The sequence below is a fragment of the Lolium perenne genome, chromosome 2 (assembly GCF_019359855.2).
Source record: "Lolium perenne isolate Kyuss_39 chromosome 2, Kyuss_2.0, whole genome shotgun sequence".
Lineage (NCBI taxonomy): Eukaryota > Viridiplantae > Streptophyta > Magnoliopsida > Poales > Poaceae > Lolium > Lolium perenne.
The window spans coordinates 171,905,550-171,928,827 of NC_067245.2; the positions used below are offsets into that span (position 1 = coordinate 171,905,550).

The 23,278-nt window shown below is 44.1% G+C and overlaps 3 long non-coding RNA genes across 3 annotated transcripts; all 3 read left to right on the forward strand.

The window, feature by feature from the left end:
- The first annotated feature begins 8,571 nt into the window (after nucleotides 1-8,571).
- Nucleotides 8,572-10,710, forward strand: LOC139836094 (uncharacterized). Its single transcript, XR_011752085.1, has 3 exons — nucleotides 8,572-8,680; nucleotides 9,160-9,245; nucleotides 10,499-10,710. It is a non-coding gene; the product is annotated as an uncharacterized lncRNA (long non-coding RNA).
- Nucleotides 10,711-12,187: 1,477 nt separating this feature from the next.
- LOC127333943 (uncharacterized) lies at nucleotides 12,188-14,332 on the forward strand. The gene is made up of 3 exons (XR_011752086.1): nucleotides 12,188-12,298; nucleotides 12,776-12,861; nucleotides 14,121-14,332. It is a non-coding gene; the product is annotated as an uncharacterized lncRNA (long non-coding RNA).
- A 1,937-nt stretch (nucleotides 14,333-16,269) lies between these two features.
- LOC139836095 (uncharacterized) lies at nucleotides 16,270-18,410 on the forward strand. The gene is made up of 3 exons (XR_011752087.1): nucleotides 16,270-16,377; nucleotides 16,857-16,942; nucleotides 18,199-18,410. It is a non-coding gene; the product is annotated as an uncharacterized lncRNA (long non-coding RNA).
- The last annotated feature ends 4,868 nt before the right edge of the window (nucleotides 18,411-23,278 follow it).

The window sequence follows — 23,278 nt, forward strand, 5'->3', positions numbered from 1 at the left end:
ATCGACAGATAAACAAATTATGGGCCGGCCGGCCGGCCGGCCATATTACAAAGGACCAAGCAAGCCCAACCAGTTTTGTCACGACTCTCTTCGGATTTTGAGGTCGACGTGTCTTTTGAAGTTATGAGACGGAATTTTGAAGTACACGTGTTTTTTTCTAAGGAGTAAATTCCAGTTTTTACCCCGACTTTGAAATTTTTGACACTAATTACCCTTTTAGAAATTTGTCATCCTAATTACCTCATTTAGCATAAAATTGTGTCAATTTTTACCCCTTATAAAATTTTGTGAGCCTTTTTATCGATGGATCTCCAGTGCCAGGTACAGTCACGTGCCAATTTATTTAATTCTGTAACTAATATACGAAAAAACAAATTAAACAATTGACCACGCTGTCATGTTCAAGTGTTTAAGAATAATTTACCACAGTTAAGTGTTCTTCTTCCCATTGAGTATGCAAGTACTTCTCCCATAGACACGCTGATTTATTCTAGCATGAAGGACATGTCGAGCCTTCCCTCAAAGAAAGAACATATTGTGTCTTACTTAAGCAGATTAAAACATATGCTACCTTAAACTAAACACCTCTCCTGATACGTTAATCTATTAAGCAAAATTCACTAACTTGGTTCTTACTCAGACCGCATGTAGCATACCCGTGCAGAGTTGCTTAATACCCTCATAGACACATAGACAAATGTGCGACGGTCCGATCACTGGATCACGCAAATGCATGTGCATGGGTTCCATATGTAGCGTAGCAGCTTGGCGGACACGACCTACATTATCTATCATCGTGTGAAGATTATGCATCGTGCACTTGTATTCTTGCGGGTGGGATAGGAGTGGAGTCTCTTTGCAGTCAGTAGTTCGATGGCATAGAGGTACGATAATTAAAAGGTGTAAAAGTTGGCAACGCTTTTGTTAAATAGGGTAATTAGAATGAAAATTAGCTAAATAGGGTAATTAGTGTCAAAAATATCAAAGTAAGGGGTAAAAACATGAATTTACTCTTTTCTAAGAAATACCTTCATCTCAAAACTTAAGGCTTACTAGTTGAATCCCGTGTGTTTTACAGGTCCTAAAAAATTATTATCATTATTGCACATGTAAAAAAATAAGGCTAAAAAAATCCCGTGATGTAGGGTATATTCGAATGAAGACACCTTTTTAGTCAATCTCCCTCTCCATAGGAGTCTTCCTTTGACGAGCTTTGAAAATTTGTAGCTTCGATGAATCATTAGGAATTAGAATATATGTCAACTGTTCTAGGAACCCTGGCCTAAGAAAACCCTAGTCTATGATGTCAAGCATGTTTGTTACTCCAAAGATAAAGAAACATTTTCCTTGGAATGTCAAAACATTTCACAAACATTTGCTTCACTTTCACAAGACCACATGGTAAGCAGCTCAGGACACACTGATGAGTTTGGCCTAGCAGTATAGGCTTGCCAGCCAAGTTTGATCCCGATAAGGGGGGCGTGGAACATAACTTTTTTCCATGTCGAACTTCAAGTGCAACTCCTTGTGGAGGAAGTTCATCCAAAAAAATTGATGCAAACTTGGTTTAGAGCGAGGAACAATGAAAGCGTGGGATGACATCGGCAGCGTCCTCCATCTCAGAACATGTCTTTTCTGCCGCCCTAATCATTCTGCTCACACGTTTGCCTCCATATCTTTTGGCAAGATAACCTACATGTCTTTTCATGTTACATAGTAGTATAGTACCCATGCAAATAAGAAAATCACCTATGATTCTTATGTTAAACCATGATATATAATAGAATAGAAGTATATTATATAATGAGAGGCATGAATTAACTCTTGATGAAGCTTCATACCCTCCACGAAGGCCAAAGTCAACAACAATCATTATGTTAGTAAAATAGTCCAATACTCTATGAAGGCAGTATTTTATTAGTAAAAAAGATAATTCATCCATCATCAAGAGAAAATCCATGTGCAGGCGGTTCGTCCAAACATTTGATGTGGACTTGGTCCAGAGGGGAACGTGGTGGAAGTGGGGGACAACATCGGCATCGTCCTCCATCTCCGCACATGTCTTCTCCGCCTTCATATACTTCTTGGGTGGCCTCCTCATTTGCTCAGATAGTTGCTCTCTTCTCTTTTGACAAGCTAACCTACATGTCTTTCTGTTGTGGATATACTTCATAGGTGTACCATCGACACTGCCTAGATCCGACAAGCCTGGGTGGCTCACGGATGGGGGGTGGTGGCATACGGCCCACCGGACGACCCCATTGTTGTTGTTCAAGATGGAAGATGTCCATCTCAGGAACAAGGAGCCGGATCCAGCTCGACCTGCGCTAGAAGTCGGATCCAGCAAGGCCCATGAAGGTAGCTAGATCCAGTACGACAATTTATAGGCGGATCCTTGACGTGCACGGCAATGTAATATTCCGTAGTTAGGCATCTTGTATTCGGGGTAGGATTCCCCGTAGAAACCCTAGATCCTGGTGCCTTTATAAGACGGATCCCAGGAGCCCTAGAGCCACAACCACAACTCATTGTAACAACGCGAAAGCACCCATATAATTCCAGACAAGCAGCAGTAGGCCCTACTGATGTCTACGCACACTCCTTTTCCTGTAGACAGTGTTGGGCCTCCAAGAGCAGAGGTTTGTAGAACAGCAGCAAGTTTTCCCTTAAGTGGATCACCCAAGGTTTATCGAACTCAGGAAGGAAGAGGTCAAAGATATCCCTCTCAAGCAACCCTGCGATCACAATGCAAGAAGTCTCTTGTGTCCCCAACACACCTAATACACTTGTCAGATGTATAGGCGCACTAGTTCGGCGAAGAGATAGTGAAATACAAGTGGTATGGATGAATATGAGTGGTAATAGCAATCTGAATAAAATATGACAGCGAGTAAACATGCAACAAAACAGTAAACAAACGGAGATTCGATGCTTGGAAGCAAGGCCTAGGGATCCTGCTTTCACTAGTGGACACTCTCAACAATGATCACATAATAGAACCACTCTACACTCTCTTGTTGGATGATGAACACCACTAATTGTGTAGGCCTACAAGAGCAACTCAATGCCGGAGTTAACAAGCTCCACAACATTCGATATTCATATTTAAATAACCTTAGAGTGCATGATAGGTCAACACAATTATACCGAGTACTAACATAGCATGCACACCGTCACCTTCATACTATGAAAGGAGGAATAGATCACATCGATACCATCATAGTAATAGTTAACTTCATAATCTACAAGAGATCACAATCATAAACTACGCCAAGTACTACATGATGCACACACTGTCACCATTACATCATGGAGGAGGAATAGAGTACTTTAATAACATCACTAGAGTAGCACATAGATGATATTCAACTAGATCACAAAGAGAGAGAGATGAACCACATAGCTACAGCGGAGCCCTCAGCCCCGGGGGTGAATTACTCCCTCCTCATCATGGAGACAGTGATGGCGGTGAAGATGGCGGTGGAGACGGCGGTGGAGATGACTCTGGGGGCAATTCCCCGTCCCGGCAGGGTGCCGGAATAGAGACTTCTGTCCCCCGAATTGGAGTTTCGCGATGGCGGCGGCTCTGGAAGGTTTTCTCGGGTTTCGTCAATCGGTTTCGAAGTTTTAGGTCAGGGAGGCCTAAATAGGCGAAGAGGCGGAGTCGGAGGGGCCACGGGGGACCCACACACTAGGGGGGCGCCCCCCTTGGCCGCGCCGCCCTGTGGGGTGGGGCCCCCCTGGCTCCCCTCTGGCCCCTCTTCGGTGCTATGGAAGCTTCCGGGAAAAATAAGATATTGGGCGTTGATTTCGTCCGATTCCGAGAATATTTCCTTTGTAGGATTTCTAAAACCAAAAACAGCAGAAAACAGCAACTAGCCCTTCGGCATCTCGTCAATAGGTTAGTTCCGGAAAACGCATAAAAACGATATAAAGTGTGAACAAAACATGTAGGTATTGTCATAAAACAAGCATGGAACATCAGAAATTATAGATACGTTGGAGACGTATCAGCATCCCCAAGCTTAGTTCCTACTCGTCCTCGAGTAGGTAAACGATAAAAGAATAATTTCTGAAGTGACATGCTACCAACATAATCTTGATCATACTATTGTAAAGCATATAAAATGAATGCAGCGATTCAAAGAAATGGTAAATACAATGGTTAAACAATTGAATCATATAGCAAAGACTTTTCATGAATAGTACTTTCGAGACAACCATCGATAAGTCTTGCATAAGAGTTAACTCATAAAGCAATAAATTCAAAGTAAAGGCATTGAAGCAACACAAAGGAAGATTAAGTTTCAGCGGTTGCTTTCAACTTGTAACATGTATATCTCATGGATAGTTGTCAATGCAAAGCAATATAACAAGTGCAATAAGCAAGCATGTAAGAATCAATGCACAGTTAACACAAGTGTTTGCTTCTAAGATAGAGAGAAATGGGTAAACTGACTCAACATAAAAGTAGAAGAAAGGCCCTTCGCAGAGGGAAGCATTGATTGCTATATTTGTGCTAGAGCTTTTATTTTGAAAACAAGAAACAATTTTGTCAACGCTGGTAATAAAGCATATGTATTATGTAAATTATATCCTACAAGTTGCAAGCCTCATGCATAGATTACCAATAGTGCTCGCACCTTGTCCTAATTAGCTCGGATTACCTGGATTATCATCGCAATACATATGTTTTAACCAAGTATCACAAAGGGGTACCTCTATGCCGCCTGTACAAAGGTCTAAGGAGAAAGCTCGCATTGGATTTCTCGCTTTTGATTATTCTCAACTTAGACATCCATACCGGGACAACATAGACAACAGATAATGGACTCCTCTTTAATGCATAAGCACTTAGCAACAAATAATATTCTCATAAGAGATTGAGGATTGTTGTCCAAAACTGAAACTTCCACCATGGATCATGGCTTTAGTTAGCGGCCCAATGTTCTTCTCTAACAATATGCATGCTCAAACCATTCAACTCATGGTAAATCGCCCTTACTTCAGACAAGACGAACATGCATAGCAACTCACATGATATTCAACAAAGGGTAGTTGATGGCGTCCCCAGGAACATGGTTATCGCACAACAAGCAACTTAATAAAAAATAAGATACATAAGTACATATTCAATACCACAATAGTTTTTAGGCTATTTGTCCCATGAGCTATATATTGCAAAGACAGAGAATGGAAATTTAAAGGTAGCACTCAAGCAATTTACTTTGGAATGGCGGAGAAATACCATGTAGTAGGTAGGTATGGTGGACACAAATGGCATAGTGTTTGGCTCAAGGATTTGGATGCACGAAAAGTATTCCCTCTCAATACAAGGTTTAGGCTAGCAAGGCTATTTGAAACAAACACAAGTATGAACCGGTACAGCAAAACTCACATAAAAGACATATTGCAAGCATTATAAGACTCTACACCGTCTTCCTTGTTGTTCGACCCTTACTAGAAAATATCTAGACCTTAGAGAGACCAATCATGTAAACCAAATTTAAGCAAGCTCTATGTATTTCTTCACTAGTAGGTGCAAAGTATATGATGCAAGAGCTTAATCATGAGCACAACAATTGCCAAGTATCACATTGTTCAAGACATTATACCAATAACCACATGTAGCATTTCCCGTTTCCAACCATATAACAATTAACGAAGCAGTTTCAACCTTCGCCATGAAAATTAAAAGCTAAGAACACATGTGTTCATATGAACCAGCGGAGCGTGTCTCTCTCCCACACAAGCATTTATTCAAACAAAAACAAACAGACGCTCCAAGTAAAGTACATAAGATGTGACCGAATAAAAATATAGTTTCAAGAGAAGTGACCTGATAATTTTGTCGATGAAGAAGGGGATGCCTTGGGCATCCCCAAGCTTAGATGCTTGAGTCTTCTTGAAATATGCAGGATGAACCACCGGGGCATCCCCAAGCTTAGACTTTTCACTCTTCTTGATCGTAGTATATCATCCTCTTCTCTTGACCCTTGAAAACTTCCTCCACACCAAACTCAAAACAACTCATTAGAGGGTTAGTGCATAATCAAAAATTCACATGTTCAGAGGTGACACAATCATTCTTAACACTTCTGGACATTGCCCAAAGCTTCTGAAAGTTAATGGAACAAAGAAATCCATTCAACATAGCAAAAAGAGGCAATGCGAAATAAAAGGCAGAATCTGTCAAAACAGAACAGTCCGTAAAGACGAATTTTTAAGAGGCACCAGACTTGCTCAGATGAAAATGCTCAAATTGAATGAAAGTTGCGTACATATCTGAGGATCACGTACGTAAATTGGAAGATTTTTCTGAATTACCTACAGAGAACCCTTCCCAAATTCGTGACAGACAGAAATCTGTTTCTGCGCAGTAATCCAAATCTAGTATCAACCTTTCTATCAAAGACTTCACTTGGCACAAAAATGCAATAAAATAAAGATAAGGAGAGGTTGCTACAGTAGTAACAACTTCCAAGACACAAATATAAAACAAAAGTACTGTAGTAAAAAAACACATGGGTTATCTCCCAAGAAGTTCTTTCTTTATAGCCATTAAGATGGGCTCAGCAGTTTTAATGATGCACTCGCAAAGATGAGAATTGAAGCAAAAGAGAGCATCAAAAAGCAAATTCAAAACACATTTAAGTCTAACATGCTTCCTATGAAAAGGAATCTTGTACACAAATGAATTCATGAAGAACAAAGTGACACGCATAGGAGGATAAAACACGAGCAACTTCAAGATTCTCAACATAAAGATGGGAAACTTAATATTATTAAGATGCATATAACCATGTTTTCCTCTCTCATAATAACTTTCAGTAGCATCATTGATGAAATCCACAATATACCCATCACTTAAAACATTCTTATCATGGTTCATATGCATAGAAGTATCATTAATTTTGGCATAAGAAGAGTTCTTCTCATTAATGGTGATTGGAGCAAGATTATTATCAAGAATTTGAACATGGTAAACAAGTTGCATATTAAGGGAATTGTTTTTGGCAATCCAATCATAACTATGACAAGTTTAATAAGGATAGTTATAACCTATATCATAGATTTCTTTATAATAATTATCAAAGATTGGAGGCATAGTGTCATCATAAGAAATAGAATAGTTATCCTTCACAGTATGTTCATCTGCAACCTTACCATCGTTGTTACTAGAAGGAGATGTATCAAACATATAATGATCAGTAGCAAAAGGATTTTCAAACACCTCATCCCCAAGCTTAGATCTTTCTATATCGTTGTAACGGCCCCGGGTAGTACCCCTAATAGAATTTACTTGTTCTTTTTATTTTATGCATCACCATGCATCATGCATCATCACATCCATGTTTTTAATAAGTAAAATTATTTTATAAACCCCAATTATTTTGTTTCCCTCTCTTATGGTTTCTATATTAAACCCTCCTCTATGTCTTTTCATTTAACAAACCCTGACACAATACTTTTAAAATAAAATAAACTATTTGCTAAAACAGTTTTCCTAAAATAAACAAAAGAGAAAAGGATTTTCTAAATAAAAATAAAACCCCTCTTCCCATCTCCTAGGCCTCCTCTTTCTTCTGGCCCATCTTCTCCTTCTTCTTTTCCACCACAAAGCCAGTAGGTGGCCCAGTCTGTCTCTTCTCTCTCTGGACCGAGCCCTCTTCCTCCCCTTGGCCCGTACCTTTTCGTTGGAATTCTTTTCCTGTTTCTCTTCTTCGTCAACGCTGGAGAGCCACAGCTCCATGCTGTGTGCGTGCTGTGGTCCTCACAACCACCGCGCCTCCACCTCCCTTTCCCCCTCTTAAATCCCTCTCCTAACCTCTCTGGAAAACCCTAGCCTTCCTCCCTCTAGCCGCCGCCGCCCACTCTTTTCTCCCCCCACCTTTTTCCCCTTCTCTGTGAGTAAAGGAGAGCCACCCGGCGTTCAGTTCCCCATGGCGCCGCCGCTCCACACCTCCCCTCGTCGTTCTGAGGGCACCGTTAGATGCGCCTCGTCATCCTCTACACCCTCGTCCAAGGAATCGAGCCGAGAGCCTCCCAATCGAGCGCAAACTCGCCGATTCCATCCTCAACTCCGGCGAAAAATTTGTCAATCCCGGCCGCCCTCGTCCTCCTCCGGCCAAACCGAGCACACCACCTCCTTCCCTGCGTCGAGCCGCACCCCCGACGCCATCTCTCGCATCCTGGTTCGTCCCGTCTCCGTCGTCCCCGAGCTCGTCTGCAAGTGTCCGCCATGGCCCCTATCTCCGCTCGTTTCTGCTTCAACATGTCACGAAGCCCGTGTTCATCAACAACAGTATCTGTAGCCCAGTGGTAACAACCTTGCTCCTTGACCCGTGCGCCCTGAGATCAAATCCCCACCCCTGTGAATTAAATCCAACCTTTTGGCCTTTGTTTTGTCCAGATCTCGAGTTCAGAGATGTTTCAGCTTATGCGTGAGATCATCCAAGTCAACAACATCAGCTAGCTCTTCTGGTTCGTGCCCCTCTGATCCACCTGGTGATCTTGTGTTCAATTCCTAGCGTGGGCTATTTGTTTTTAACCCTGTGGTTCTTTTCTGCTCCACGTACACAGACGGGCCTCGGCCCAGATCCTCCGTCCCTGATCAACGCCCGCGCGGCCCGAAGTTCCCGTCGCCGACGCAGATCAGATCCGGCCCAGGACAGTGCAGGTCCGGCCCGGCCCGTCCCTTCTTTTGTTTTTGTTCAGATCTTGCAAAAATCATATCTCTCAAACCATAACTCGAAATAAAATGTTTTATATATGAAAATTGATCAGAAAAATGTGCTGGACATGAATATGCCATCTATGCTTGCTGTTGCACCATGCATCATAAAATTTCGTGGTAGTTTGCATTACCACCTAATATGTAACATATGGAATATGTGGGATATTATATAAATGTTGTCCCGGTTCCATTTAACGTTGAAGTAGCTCACCCTTGCCATGCTACTGCCATGCTAATCCACCCTTAAATTTGCCGGTAGAAAATGCAACTCCAACCTAATTTGCCTGTCCGGGGTTCCGACTCCGATTAATATGGATAAGTTGCACCGCCGCATCATGTTTGCCATGTCATGCATATCCTCTTGATCATGCTGGATCTTCTTTATCCGTAGTAGTAAGACTTGCATACGTTGTGTGTTCCAGCATTTGCTTCTTCACGGATAGGATCACGAAGTGGTGATGTGAGATACGACGAGTTCTCCGACAAGTTCTTCTGCAGCTTTTCACAGGCGAGCCCACCCCTTCACCTATTTTACTTTTACATGCTCTTTTGATCTATTTCTATCCTTGTGTTGCGATTCTGTTGTGTCACGTGTCCTATCCACCTGTTACCTATATGTCCGAGATACACCTCCTCGCCCTACCTATTGTTTGTTGTTTGCCAGCTTTGCGGGTCGTAGGCGAGTTTAGGGTCTTGTTGATATCTCGAGATGTTCGGGATATCTTTTTGGGAGGTTATCACATGCTATATCTTTTGTTGGAGACAATCACACTTTACTTTATTGTTAACAACTAAAATTGTAAGCAGAGGCATCTGTGAGCCCCTTTGCGAAAGCATCGGAACTTTGACTCGCTAATGTCCCCTAGGATCCGAGTTCTTGTTATCTGTTCGAGATTGAGCGCTCTACCCGTACGTGGGGAGTGGGACCCCATCACCCACTACCTTTCCTCGAGTCTGTTTATTTGGGAGCCACAACCTTGGTTTTATTTGCTCATATGCACGATGCACGATTTACTTCTGTTGCCTTCGGGTGTTTATATTCTGTTCTGTACTCATATCGTGGAACGATTAGCGAAAGCAGGTTGTTCACACTTAGCTTAGCCGTTGGCACAAACCTCTGGGTCCGTATCGGAGTACGGCCGAACTTCGTCACGGGTAGCTTAGTGGGGTGGCTCCCCTTAAACTTTCTCTTGCATTGGGAACGGTCTTGTTGTGAGACTCCACCTGTAATAAGTGGGTTCGAGCATGCGTATGGTTACATTTGGGCAACCCCTGCAGGGTGTACATCTTATCGATAAGCCGTGTCCGCGGTTATGGACGACTTGGAATTGTATGACTTGATCATAGAACAACTTGCACCTTATACTTGTTGTTAATAATCTGATAATAACTTGATTAGTAATATAGCATTACTACAACCGATACCTAATACTTGTCCACCGTTGAGTGCCTCTTACATTGCCTCTTCGCTTTGTTGAAGGGGATATGTGTATTTGGTTGGGTTATGTTTGTGTAGTATTTATCTGTTACCTTGTGCGCTCTCTTATCTTCTCTGAGTAGACGGATGTTGTAGCGTGTCTCTATTGGATAGTAGCTTTGCTGCCGCTAAACTCCACATATAGCCGGGTGAAGTTTATACCGCCCACCAGCAAGCATAGCTGGTCTTGTCTCGCAAGTACGTGCCAATGGTACTTACCCTCGCCTTCCTTTCTTTTTGTCTCCTCCCCCTTTTGTCGGCAACCGATGGCCCGACTTTGACAGGTACGAGATGACGACGTTAGCAAGGTTACCCTTCCGGCTTGGCCTGGGCAGGGTTATGGACGCCGCTGGTTATCTTCAGGACTCTTAGTCCAATTTGTATCTTGTCCGTACTCGGACGTATTTGATCTTCTGTATGTTTTGGATCTTTGTATGTATCTATTTGTATCTTGACTCGTTGGAGTCGTTGTTGTATATATGTATCTTGTGGGCTCTATTGTAATCCTGTTGTAATGTTACCGCTCGTGTCAATTCCTCTGGCATCACGTGTGTGATTTGTCGCGCACGTCGTGTCGGAGGGCGTCTCTGAATCGATATCATGCGGATTTCGGCGGGTTCGCTGGGATCCTCATGTTACCGGTTCCGGGGCGTCACAAGTTGGTAAATTGTAACGGCCCCGGGTAGTACCCCTAATAGAATTTACTTGTTCTTTTTATTTTATGCATCACCATGCATCATGCATCATCACATCCATGTTTTTAATAAGTAAAATTATTTTATAAACCCCAATTATTTTGTTTCCCTCTCTTATGGTTTCTATATTAAACCCTCCTCTATGTCTTTTCATTTAACAAACCCTGACACAATACTTTTAAAATAAAATAAACTATTTGCTAAAACAGTTTTCCTAAAATAAACAAAAGAGAAAAGGATTTTCTAAATAAAAATAAAACCCCTCTTCCCATCTCCTAGGCCTCCTCTTTCTTCTGGCCCATCTTCTCCTTCTTCTTTTCCACCACAGCAGCCCAGCCGGTGGCCCAGTCTGTCTCTTCTCTCTCTGGACCGAGCCCTCTTCCTCCCCTTGGCCCGTACCTTTTCGTTGGAATTCTTTTCCTGTTTCTCTTCTTCGTCAACGCTGGAGAGCCACAGCTCCATGCTGTGTGCGTGCTGTGGTCCTCACAACCACCGCGCCTCCACCTCCCTTTCCCCCTCTTAAATCCCTCTCCTAACCTCTCTGGAAAACCCTAGCCTTCCTCCCTCTAGCCGCCGCCGCCCACTCTTTTCTCCCCCCACCTTTTTCCCCTTCTCTGTGAGTAAAGGAGAGCCACCCGGCGTTCAGTTCCCCATGGCGCCGCCGCTCCACACCTCCCCTCGTCGTTCTGAGGGCACCGTTAGATGCGCCTCGTCATCCTCTACACCCTCGTCCAAGGAATCGAGCCGAGAGCCTCCCAATCGAGCGCAAACTCGCCGATTCCATCCTCAACTCCGGCGAAAAATTTGTCAATCCCGGCCGCCCTCGTCCTCCTCCGGCCAAACCGAGCACACCACCTCCTTCCCTGCGTCGAGCCGCACCCCCGACGCCATCTCTCGCATCCTGGTTCGTCCCGTCTCCGTCGTCCCCGAGCTCGTCTGCAAGTGTCCGCCATGGCCCCTATCTCCGCTCGTTTCTGCTTCAACATGTCACGAAGCCCGTGTTCATCAACAACGATGTCTGTAGCCCGGTGGTAACAACCTTGCTCCGTGACCCGTGCGCCCGGAGATCAAATCCCCACCCCTGTGAATTAAATCCAACCTTTTGGCCTTTGTTTTGTCCAGATCTCGAGTTCAGAGATGTTTCAGCTTATGCGTGAGATCATCCAAGTCAACAACATCAGCTAGCTCTTCTGGTTCGTGCCCCTCTGATCCACCTGGTGATCTTGTGTTCAATTCCTAGCGTGGGCTATTTGTTTTTAACCCTGTGGTTCTTTTCTGCTCCACGTACACAGACGGGCCTCGGCCCAGATCCTCCGTCCCTGATCAACGCCCGCGCGGCCCGAAGTTCCCGTCGCCGACGCAGATCAGATCCGGCCCAGGACAGTGCAGGTCCGGCCCGGCCCGTCCCTTCTTTTGTTTTTGTTCAGATCTTGCAAAAATCATATCTCTCAAACCATAACTCGAAATAAAATGTTTTATATATGAAAATTGATCAGAAAAATGTGCTGGACATGAATATGCCATCTATGCTTGCTGTTGCACCATGCATCATAAAATTTCGTGGTAGTTTGCATTACCACCTAATATGTAACATATGGAATATGTGGGATATTATATAAATGTTGTCCCGGTTCCATTTAACGTTGAAGTAGCTCACCCTTGCCATGCTACTGCCATGCTAATCCACCCTTAAATTTGCCGGTAGAAAATGCAACTCCAACCTAATTTGCCTGTCCGGGGTTCCGACTCCGATTAATATGGATAAGTTGCACATGCATCATGTTTGCCATGTCATGCATATCCTCTTGATCATGCTGGATCTTCTTTATCCGTAGTAGTAAGACTTGCATACGTTGTGTGTTCCAGCATTTGCTTCTTCACGGATAGGATCACGAAGTGGTGATGTGAGATACGACGAGTTCTCCGACAAGTTCTTCTGCAGCTTTTCACAGGCGAGCCCACCCCTTCACCTATTTTACTTTTACATGCTCTTTTGATCTATTTCTATCCTTGTGTTGCGATTCTGTTGTGTCACGTGTCCTATCCACCTGTTACCTATATGTCCGAGATACACCTCCTCGCCCTACCTATTGTTTGTTGTTTGCCAGCTTTGCGGGTCGTAGGCGAGTTTAGGGTCTTGTTGATATCTCGAGATGTTCGGGATATCTTTTTGGGAGGTTATCACATGCTATATCTTTTGTTGGAGACAATCACACTTTACTTTATTGTTAACAACTAAAATTGTAAGCAGAGGCATCTGTGAGCCCCTTTGCGAAAGCTTATTCGGAACTTTGACTCGCTAATGTCCCCTAGGATCCGAGTTCTTGTTATCTGTTCCGAGATTGAGCGCTCTACCCGTACGTGGGGGAGTGGGACCCCCATCACCCACTACCTTTCCTCGAGTCTGTTTATTTGGGAGCCACAACCTTGGTTTTATTTGCTCATATGCACGATGCACGATTTACTTCTGTTGCCTTCGGGTGTTTATATTCTGTTCTGTACTCATATCGTGGAACGATTAGCGAAAGCAGGTTGTTCACACTTAGCTTAGCCGTTGGCACAAACCTCTGGGTCCGTATCGGAGTACGGCCGAACTTCGTCACGGGTAGCTTAGTGGGGTGGCTCCCCTTAAACTTTCTCTTGCATTGGGAACGGTCTTGTTGTGAGACTCCACCTGTAATAAGTGGGTTCGAGCATGCGTATGGTTACATTTGGGCAACCCCTGCAGGGTGTACATCTTATCGATAAGCCGTGTCCGCGGTTATGGACGACTTGGAATTGTATGACTTGATCATAGAACAACTTGCACCTTATACTTGTTGTTAATAATCTGATAATAACTTGATTAGTAATATAGCATTACTACAACCGATACCTAATACTTGTCCACCGTTGAGTGCCTCTTACATTGCCTCTTCGCTTTGTTGAAGGGGATATGTGTATTTGGTTGGGTTATGTTTGTGTAGTATTTATCTGTTACCTTGTGCGCTCTCTTATCTTCTCTGAGTAGACGGATGTTGTAGCGTGTCTCTATTGGATAGTAGCTTTGCTGCCGCTAAACTCCACATATAGCCGGGTGAAGTTTATACCGCCCACCAGCAAGCATAGCTGGTCTTGTCTCGCAAGTACGTGCCAATGGTACTTACCCTCGCCTTCCTTTCTTTTTGTCTCCTCCCCCTTTTGTCGGCAACCGATGGCCCGACTTTGACAGGTACGAGATGACGACGTTAGCAAGGTTACCCTTCCGGCTTGGCCTGGGCAGGGTTATGGACGCCGCTGGTTATCTTCAGGACTCTTAGTCCAATTTGTATCTTGTCCGTACTCGGACGTATTTGATCTTCTGTATGTTTTGGATCTTTGTATGTATCTATTTGTATCTTGACTCGTTGGAGTCGTTGTTGTATATATGTATCTTGTGGGCTCTATTGTAAACCTGTTGTAATGTTACCGCTCGTGTTAATTCCTCTGGCATCACGTGTGTGATTTGTCGTGCACGTCGTGTCGGAGGGCGTCTCTGAATCGATATCGTGCGGATTTCGGCGGGATCGCTGGAATCCTCATGGTACCGGTTTCGGGGCGTCACAAGTTGGTATCAGAGCCTCAGGTTGACGGTACCCCACTAGTCCAGCCTGTAGGATAACCTTGCCAACGGACGTTGTTGTGTCTAGTGTCAAAAACTATTTTCTAAAATTCGTTGGATAGTTCTGATTAGCTCTGACTTTTCTCCTTACCTATATTCTTTCTCCTCTTATCTTTGCGAGTTTTGAATCTTCTCTTATCTATTTCTCTGAGTCCTAGGTTACGACGTGGGTTGGACGATCTATACCTTCATCCTATTAGGTCCGATCTTCTAAGGATCCCGATGGAAGCGCATCATCAATAGCGGAACAACGACTTCTTGTTAGTGGTGTCGACCGTTCTTCGTGGAGCAAGAATTCTTGTTAGTGGTGTCGAGGAGATCGACACGTCGCCAGAAGATCCGATAGTTCACCTCTCTTCCCCGTACCTGGACGTGGAATCTCGGGGCGAGATTCCTTGTTAGTGGTGTCGATTGTAACGGCCCCGGGTAGTACCCCTAATAGAATTTACTTGTTCTTTTTATTTTATGCATCACCATGCATCATGCATCATCACATCCATGTTTTTAATAAGTAAAATTATTTTATAAACCCCAATTATTTTGTTTCCCTCTCTTATGGTTTCTATATTAAACCCTCCTCTATGTCTTTTCATTTAACAAACCCTGACACAATACTTTTAAAATAAAATAAACTATTTGCTAAAACAGTTTTCCTAAAATAAACAAAAGAGAAAAGGATTTTCTAAATAAAAATAAAACCCCTCTTCCCATCTCCTAGGCCTCCTCTTTCTTCTGGCCCATCTTCTCCTTCTTCTTTTCCACCACAGCAGCCCAGCCGGTGGCCCAGTCTGTCTCTTCTCTCTCTGGACCGAGCCCTCTTCCTCCCCTTGGCCCGTACCTTTTCGTTGGAATTCTTTTCCTGTTTCTCTTCTTCGTCAACGCTGGAGAGCCACAGCTCCATGCTGTGTGCGTGCTGTGGTCCTCACAACCACCGCGCCTCCACCTCCCTTTCCCCCTCTTAAATCCCTCTCCTAACCTCTCTGGAAAACCCTAGCCTTCCTCCCTCTAGCCGCCGCCGCCCACTCTTTTCTCCCCCCACCTTTTTCCCCTTCTCTGTGAGTAAAGGAGAGCCACCCGGCGTTCAGTTCCCCATGGCGCCGCCGCTCCACACCTCCCCTCGTCGTTCTGAGGGCACCGTTAGATGCGCCTCGTCATCCTCTACACCCTCGTCCAAGGAATCGAGCCGAGAGCCTCCCAATCGAGCGCAAACTCGCCGATTCCATCCTCAACTCCGGCGAAAAATTTGTCAATCCCGGCCGCCCTCGTCCTCCTCCGGCCAAACCGAGCACACCACCTCCTTCCCTGCGTCGAGCCGCACCCCCGACGCCATCTCTCGCATCCTGGTTCGTCCCGTCTCCGTCGTCCCCGAGCTCGTCTGCAAGTGTCCGCCATGGCCCCTATCTCCGCTCGTTTCTGCTTCAACATGTCACGAAGCCCGTGTTCATCAACAACAGTATCTGTAGCCCAGTGGTAACAACCTTGCTCCTTGACCCGTGCGCCCTGAGATCAAATCCCCACCCCTGTGAATTAAATCCAACCTTTTGGCCTTTGTTTTGTCCAGATCTCGAGTTCAGAGATGTTTCAGCTTATGCGTGAGATCATCCAAGTCAACAACATCAGCTAGCTCTTCTGGTTCGTGCCCCTCTGATCCACCTGGTGATCTTGTGTTCAATTCCTAGCGTGGGCTATTTGTTTTTAACCCTGTGGTTCTTTTCTGCTCCACGTACACAGACGGGCCTCGGCCCAGATCCTCCGTCCCTGATCAACGCCCGCGCGGCCCGAAGTTCCCGTCGCCGACGCAGATCAGATCCGGCCCAGGACAGTGCAGGTCCGGCCCGGCCCGTCCCTTCTTTTGTTTTTGTTCAGATCTTGCAAAAATCATATCTCTCAAACCATAACTCGAAATAAAATGTTTTATATATGAAAATTGATCAGAAAAATGTGCTGGACATGAATATGCCATCTATGCTTGCTGTTGCACCATGCATCATAAAATTTCGTGGTAGTTTGCATTACCACCTAATATGTAACATATGGAATATGTGGGATATTATATAAATGTTGTCCCGGTTCCATTTAACGTTGAAGTAGCTCACCCTTGCCATGCTACTGCCATGCTAATCCACCCTTAAATTTGCCGGTAGAAAATGCAACTCCAACCTAATTTGCCTGTCCGGGGTTCCGACTCCGATTAATATGGATAAGTTGCACCGCCGCATCATGTTTGCCATGTCATGCATATCCTCTTGATCATGCTGGATCTTCTTTATCCGTAGTAGTAAGACTTGCATACGTTGTGTGTTCCAGCATTTGCTTCTTCACGGATAGGATCACGAAGTGGTGATGTGAGATACGACGAGTTCTCCGACAAGTTCTTCTGCAGCTTTTCACAGGCGAGCCCACCCCTTCACCTATTTTACTTTTACATGCTCTTTTGATCTATTTCTATCCTTGTGTTGCGATTCTGTTGTGTCACGTGTCCTATCCACCTGTTACCTATATGTCCGAGATACACCTCCTCGCCCTACCTATTGTTTGTTGTTTGCCAGCTTTGCGGGTCGTAGGCGAGTTTAGGGTCTTGTTGATATCTCGAGATGTTCGGGATATCTTTTTGGGAGGTTATCACATGCTATATCTTTTGTTGGAGACAATCACACTTTACTTTATTGTTAACAACTAAAATTGTAAGCAGAGGCATCTGTGAGCCCCTTTGCGAAAGCATCGGAACTTTGACTCGCTAATGTCCCCTAGGATCCGAGTTCTTGTTATCTGTTCCGAGATTGAGCGCTCTACCCGTACGTGGGGGAGTGGGACCCCCATCACCCACTACCTTTCCTCGAGTCTGTTTATTTGGGAGCCACAACCTTGGTTTTATTTGCTCATATGCACGATGCACGATTTACTTCTGTTGCCTTCGGGTGTTTATATTCTGTTCTGTACTCATATCGTGGAACGATTAGCGAAAGCAGGTTGTTCACACTTAGCTTAGCCGTTGGCACAAACCTCTGGGTCCGTATCGGAGTACGGCCGAACTTCGTCACGGGTAGCTTAGTGGGGTGGCTCCCCTTAAACTTTCTCTTGCATTGGGAACGGTCTTGTTGTGAGACTCCACCTGTAATAAGTGGGTTCGAGCATGCGTATGGTTACATTTGGGCAACCCCTGCAGGGTGTACATCTTATCGATAAGCCGTGTCCGCGGTTATGGACGACTTGGAATTGTATGACTTGATCATAGAACAACTTGCACCTTATACTTGTTGTTAATAATCTGATAATAACTTGATTAGTAATATAGCATTACTACAACCGATACCTAATACTTGTCCACCGTTGAGTGCCTCTTACATTGCCTCTTCGCTTTGTTGAAGGGGATATGTGTATTTGGTTGGGTTATGTTTGTGTAGTATTTATCTGTTACCTTGTGCGCTCTCTTATCTTCTCTGAGTAGACGGATGTTGTAGCGTGTCTCTATTGGATAGTAGCTTTGCTGCCGCTAAACTCCACATATAGCCGGGTGAAGTTTATACCGCCCACCAGCAAGCATAGCTGGTCTTGTCTCGCAAGTACGTGCCAATGGTACTTACCCTCGCCTTCCTTTCTTTTTGTCTCCTCCCCCTTTTGTCGGCAACCGATGGCCCGACTTTGACAGGTACGAGATGACGACGTTAGCAAGGTTACCCTTCCGGCTTGGCCTGGGCAGGGTTATGGACGCCGCTGGTTATCTTCAGGACTCTTAGTCCAATTTGTATCTTGTCCGTACTCGGACGTATTTGATCTTCTGTATGTTTTGGATCTTTGTATGTATCTATTTGTATCTTGACTCGTTGGAGTCGTTGTTGTATATATGTATCTTGTGGGCTCTATTGTAAACCTGTTGTAATGTTACCGCTCGTGTTAATTCCTCTGGCATCACGTGTGTGATTTGTCGTGCACGTCGTGTCGGAGGGCGTCTCTGAATCGATATCGTGCGGATTTCGGCGGGATCGCTGGAATCCTCATGGTACCGGTTTCGGGGCGTCACAATCGTCATGGGAGGAAGCATGGATAGTACTGATACTATGGCAATTATTAACATCATCATTTTCAGAATTAGTTTCCCAGAGATTTGCAATATCAAAAGTAGTGTGCTCTTTCAAATCATGATCACTAATGTAGGTAAAGGGCATAGGAAGATCATTGTACACAGATTCATTATCATAATAATCATTAGGAGCAACATACTTACGGTTACCTAGTGTTATCTCATTCACGCGGGGATATGCCGTTACCTCTTTCTCTTTATTCTCCTTCTTCTTCTTCTTCTTCTTCTTCTTCGTTCCCTTCTTCTTCTTCTCTTCCTTCTCCTCGTTCCCTTCTTTAGGAGGAAGAGGCTTGAAGGGAGGCTTCTCCACATAACCTGATTTACTTTCAGAAACAATAGAAGAAACTTGGGAGGATTCCTCCTTTTCATTAATAAGTTCGAAACACACAGCGGTCCTATCATATTTTGGCAAAGTGTCATCTTCTAAAATATTTTGTATGTAAGTATTTGTATGGCAATTATTAATGCAATAAGAAAAACACCCATGCAGGACATCATCAATATCAAGATCACTCATATGTAACAAAGAGATTTTTCTTGATAACTCTTCACACCACAAAAATAAAGTAAGTTCATCATGCTGATTAGGAGTAACTTCATCATCACAATACAAATTTGCAGCACTCATGGGGTTCAAATTATCATTGGAGGAGCATTGAAAATTAAAATGACCCACTCTATGGCAAAGTTCACAAATAAAAGGATAGAGGGCACAAACTTTTTTACCAAGATCATCTATAGCCCTAAACCACTTTCTAGTTTTTTCATTAATATGATGGATACAATATTCATCTCTGATTTGATTAATTCCACAAGGTCTATGCATTCCACAAAAATTAACATGCTTATAGGAAATAGCATTCTTAGGAGTTTGAGCATGCTTATTGCAATCATTAACAACAATTTCATTCTTCATGCAAGCCTCTTTAAAAGGTTCATGATACTTATCAAAATTCTTCTTAGGCAATTCAAAATGAGAAGCAAAAGCTTTATAAAGATTTGCAGCAACTTGAGAGTCAAGACCATAGGTAGCACTCATATTTCGGAATTTACCAGTATCCATAGAAGCTTCAATGCATTCATAATCATAATTTATACCTGACTCTTTACCTTTGTTGTTCTCCCAATCTTCAGCATTCTCCTCAATCCGGTCAAGAAGATCCCACCTAGCTTCAACCTCCTTGCTTGTGAAAGATCCCTCCGAACAGGCATCTAGATAGTCCTTGTGATGTCCTGAAAGCCTCGCATAAAAATTGTTAATAATAACATTACGGGGGAGCTCATGAATGGGACATTTGAGCATTAGTGACTTCAATCTCCCCCATGCTTGAGAAATACTCTCTCCATCACGAGGATAAAAGTTATAAATGTAATTCCTATCAATATGCACTTCATGAGGAGGATAAAATTTAGAATAAAAGAGAGATACAATTTCCTCCCAACCAAGAGAATGACTATTCTTCAACAATTTATACCAATGCGCCGCTTTACCAGACAGCGAAATAGAGAATAGTTTCTTCCTCACTTCATCCATAGAGATACCTGCACACTTGAATAACCCGCATAATTCATGCAAAAACAATAAATGATCTCCAGGATGGACAGTTCCATCCCCTTTATAGCGGTTATCAATAACATGTTCAATAATTTTCATGGGTATCTCGAAAGCAGTACTCGCAGTTGGTGGATTTAAAATATCACAAGCATCATTAGAGTTATCGCATATGGGAGATAAAGTATTATCAGAGCAAATTTTCTCCCCTAAAGATGGGAAGCTAAAAAGATCATAAAAACTAGCTTCCCCAAGCTTAGACTTCTCCATAGCATTAGCAGTGATTGCGTTCATACTAATAACATTGCTACTAGCATGCAAATAAGGCTCCATAGGTTTTTTAATTTTCGCATCACACAATTCATGTCTTAACTTAGGAAATAAATTAAAAAGCTCACAGTTGTTTTCCATTATGCCTTACTAGTGTAAAACAAGAAACAAAAAGATGAAATTCCAGGATCTAAAGGAAATAGCTTCGAGCACTTACAACGGCGCCGGAAAATAGCTTAGTAGCCGAGATCCGGAGTGTGAGTACCTTTTACCTTTCCTCCCCGGCAACGGCGCCAGAAAATAGCTTGATGTCTACGCACACTCCTTTTCCTGTAGACAGTGTTGGGCCTCCAAGAGCAGAGGTTTGTAGAACAGCAGCAAGTTTTCCCTTAAGTGGATCACCCAAGGTTTATCGAACTCAGGGAGGAAGAGGTCAAAGATATCCCTCTCAAGCAACCCTGCGATCACAATGCAAGAAGTCTCTTGTGTCCCCAACACACCTAATACACTTGTCAGATGTATAGGTGCACTAGTTCGGCGAAGAGATAGTGAAATACAAGTGGTATGGATGAATATGAGTGGTAATAGCAATCTGAATAAAATATGGCAGCGAGTAAACATGCAACAAAACAGTAAACAAACGGAGATTCGATGCTTGGAAGCAAGGCCTAGGGATCCTGCTTTCACTAGTGGACACTCTCAACAATGATCACATAATAGAACCACTCTACACTCTCTTGTTGGATGATGAACACCACTAATTGTGTAGGGCTACAAGAGCACCTCAATGCCGGAGTTAACAAGCTCCACAACATTTGATATTCATATTTAAATAACCTTAGAGTGCATGATAGATCAACACAATTATACCGAGTACTAACATAGCATGCACACCGTCACCTTCATACTATGAAAGGAGGAATAGATCACATCGATACCATCATAGTAATAGTTAACTTCATAATCTACAAGAGATCACAATCATAAACTACGCCAAGTACTACATGATGCACACACTGTCACCATTACATCGTGGAGGAGGAATAGAGTACTTTAATAACATCACTAGAGTAGCACATAGATGATATTCAACGAGATCACAAAGAGAGAGAGATGAACCACATAGCTACAGCAGAGCCCTCAGCCCCGGGGGTGAATTACTCCCTCCTCATCATGGAGACAGCGATGGCGGTGAAGATGGCGGTGGAGACGGCGGTGGAGATGACTCTGGGGGCAATTCCCCGTCCCGGCAGGGTGCCGGAATAGAGACTTCTGTCCCCCGAATTGGAGTTTCGCGATGGCGGCGGCTCTGGAAGGTTTTCTCGGGTTTCGTCAATCGGTTTCGAAGTTTTAGGCTAGGGAGGCCTAAATAGGCGAAGAGGCGGAGTCGGAGGGGCCACGGGGGACCCACACACTAGGGGGGCGCCCCCCCTTGGCCGCGCCGCCCTGTGGGGTGGGGCCCCCTGGCTCCCCTCTGGCCCCTCTTCGGTGCTCTGGAAGCTTCCGGGAAAAATAAGATATTGGGCGTTGATTTCGTCCGATTCCGAGAATATTTCCTTTGTAGGATTTCTGAAACCAAAAATAGCAGAAAACAGCAACTGGCCCTTCGGCATCTCGTCAATAGGTTAGTTCCGGAAAACGCATAAAAACGATATAAAGCGTGAACAAAACATGTAGGTATTGTCATAAAACAAGCATGGAACATCCGAAATTATAGATATGTTGGAGATGTATCACCTACCTCCGTGCAACGTGTTTCGAAGATGGGTAAATCATGTACCACCGTCCCGATGGTGCTCCGCCCTATGGCCCCCATGTCTTCCCCCTCCGTGACGAGCCCTCCTATGGGGTATTGTCGAGTAGGCAACGATAGTTGGCGCCCACCGTGGGGCCAGCGGCGTTTGGAGGCCGGAACCGGGAGGATTCCACCTTCGGAGGCGTCGGTGACACAATCTCCGTGGGGCGCGTCTTGTACACCGGCAAATTTCCAATTGTCCCTCCGAACGAGTGCTGGATTTCGACTAGGACAGACCCCATCAAGCTCACCATCATCTTGATGACCCACAAGTATAGGGGATCGCAACAGTCTTCGAGGGAAGTAAAACCCAATTTATTGATTCGACACAAGGGGAGCCAAAGAATATTTGTAAGCCTTAACATCGAAGTTGTCAATTCAGCTGCACCTGGAAACAGACTTGCTCGCAAGAGTTTATCAGTAGCAATAGTTTTATAGCAGTAGCAGTAGTGAAATATAAGCAGCAGTGTAACAAAGACAGCAGTAGTGATTATAGTAAATAGCGGGATTAAAATACTGTAGGCACAGGGATGGATGAACGGGCGTTGCATGGATGAGAGAAACTCATGTAACAATCAAGGTAGGGCATTTGCAGATAGTAATAAAATAGTATCCAAGTACTAAACAATCCATAGGCATGTGTTCCATATTTAGTCGTACGTGCTCGCAATGAGAAACTTGCACAACATCTTTTGTCCTACCAGCCGGTGGCAGCCGGGCCTCTAGGGAATCTACTGGAAATTAAGGTACTCCTTTTAATAGAGCACCGGAGCATAGCATTAACACTCCGTGAACACATGTGATCCTCACATCACCGCCTTCCCCTTCGGTTGTCCCAATTTCTGTCACTTTGGGGCCTCGGGTTCCGGACAGTAATATGTGTATACAACTTGCAGGTAAGATCATAAAGCAATGAATATCATCATGAATTGATAACATGTTCAGATCTGAAATCATGGCACTCGGGCCCTAGTGACAAGCATTAAGCATAACAAGTTGCAACAATATCATAAAAGTACCAACTACGGATA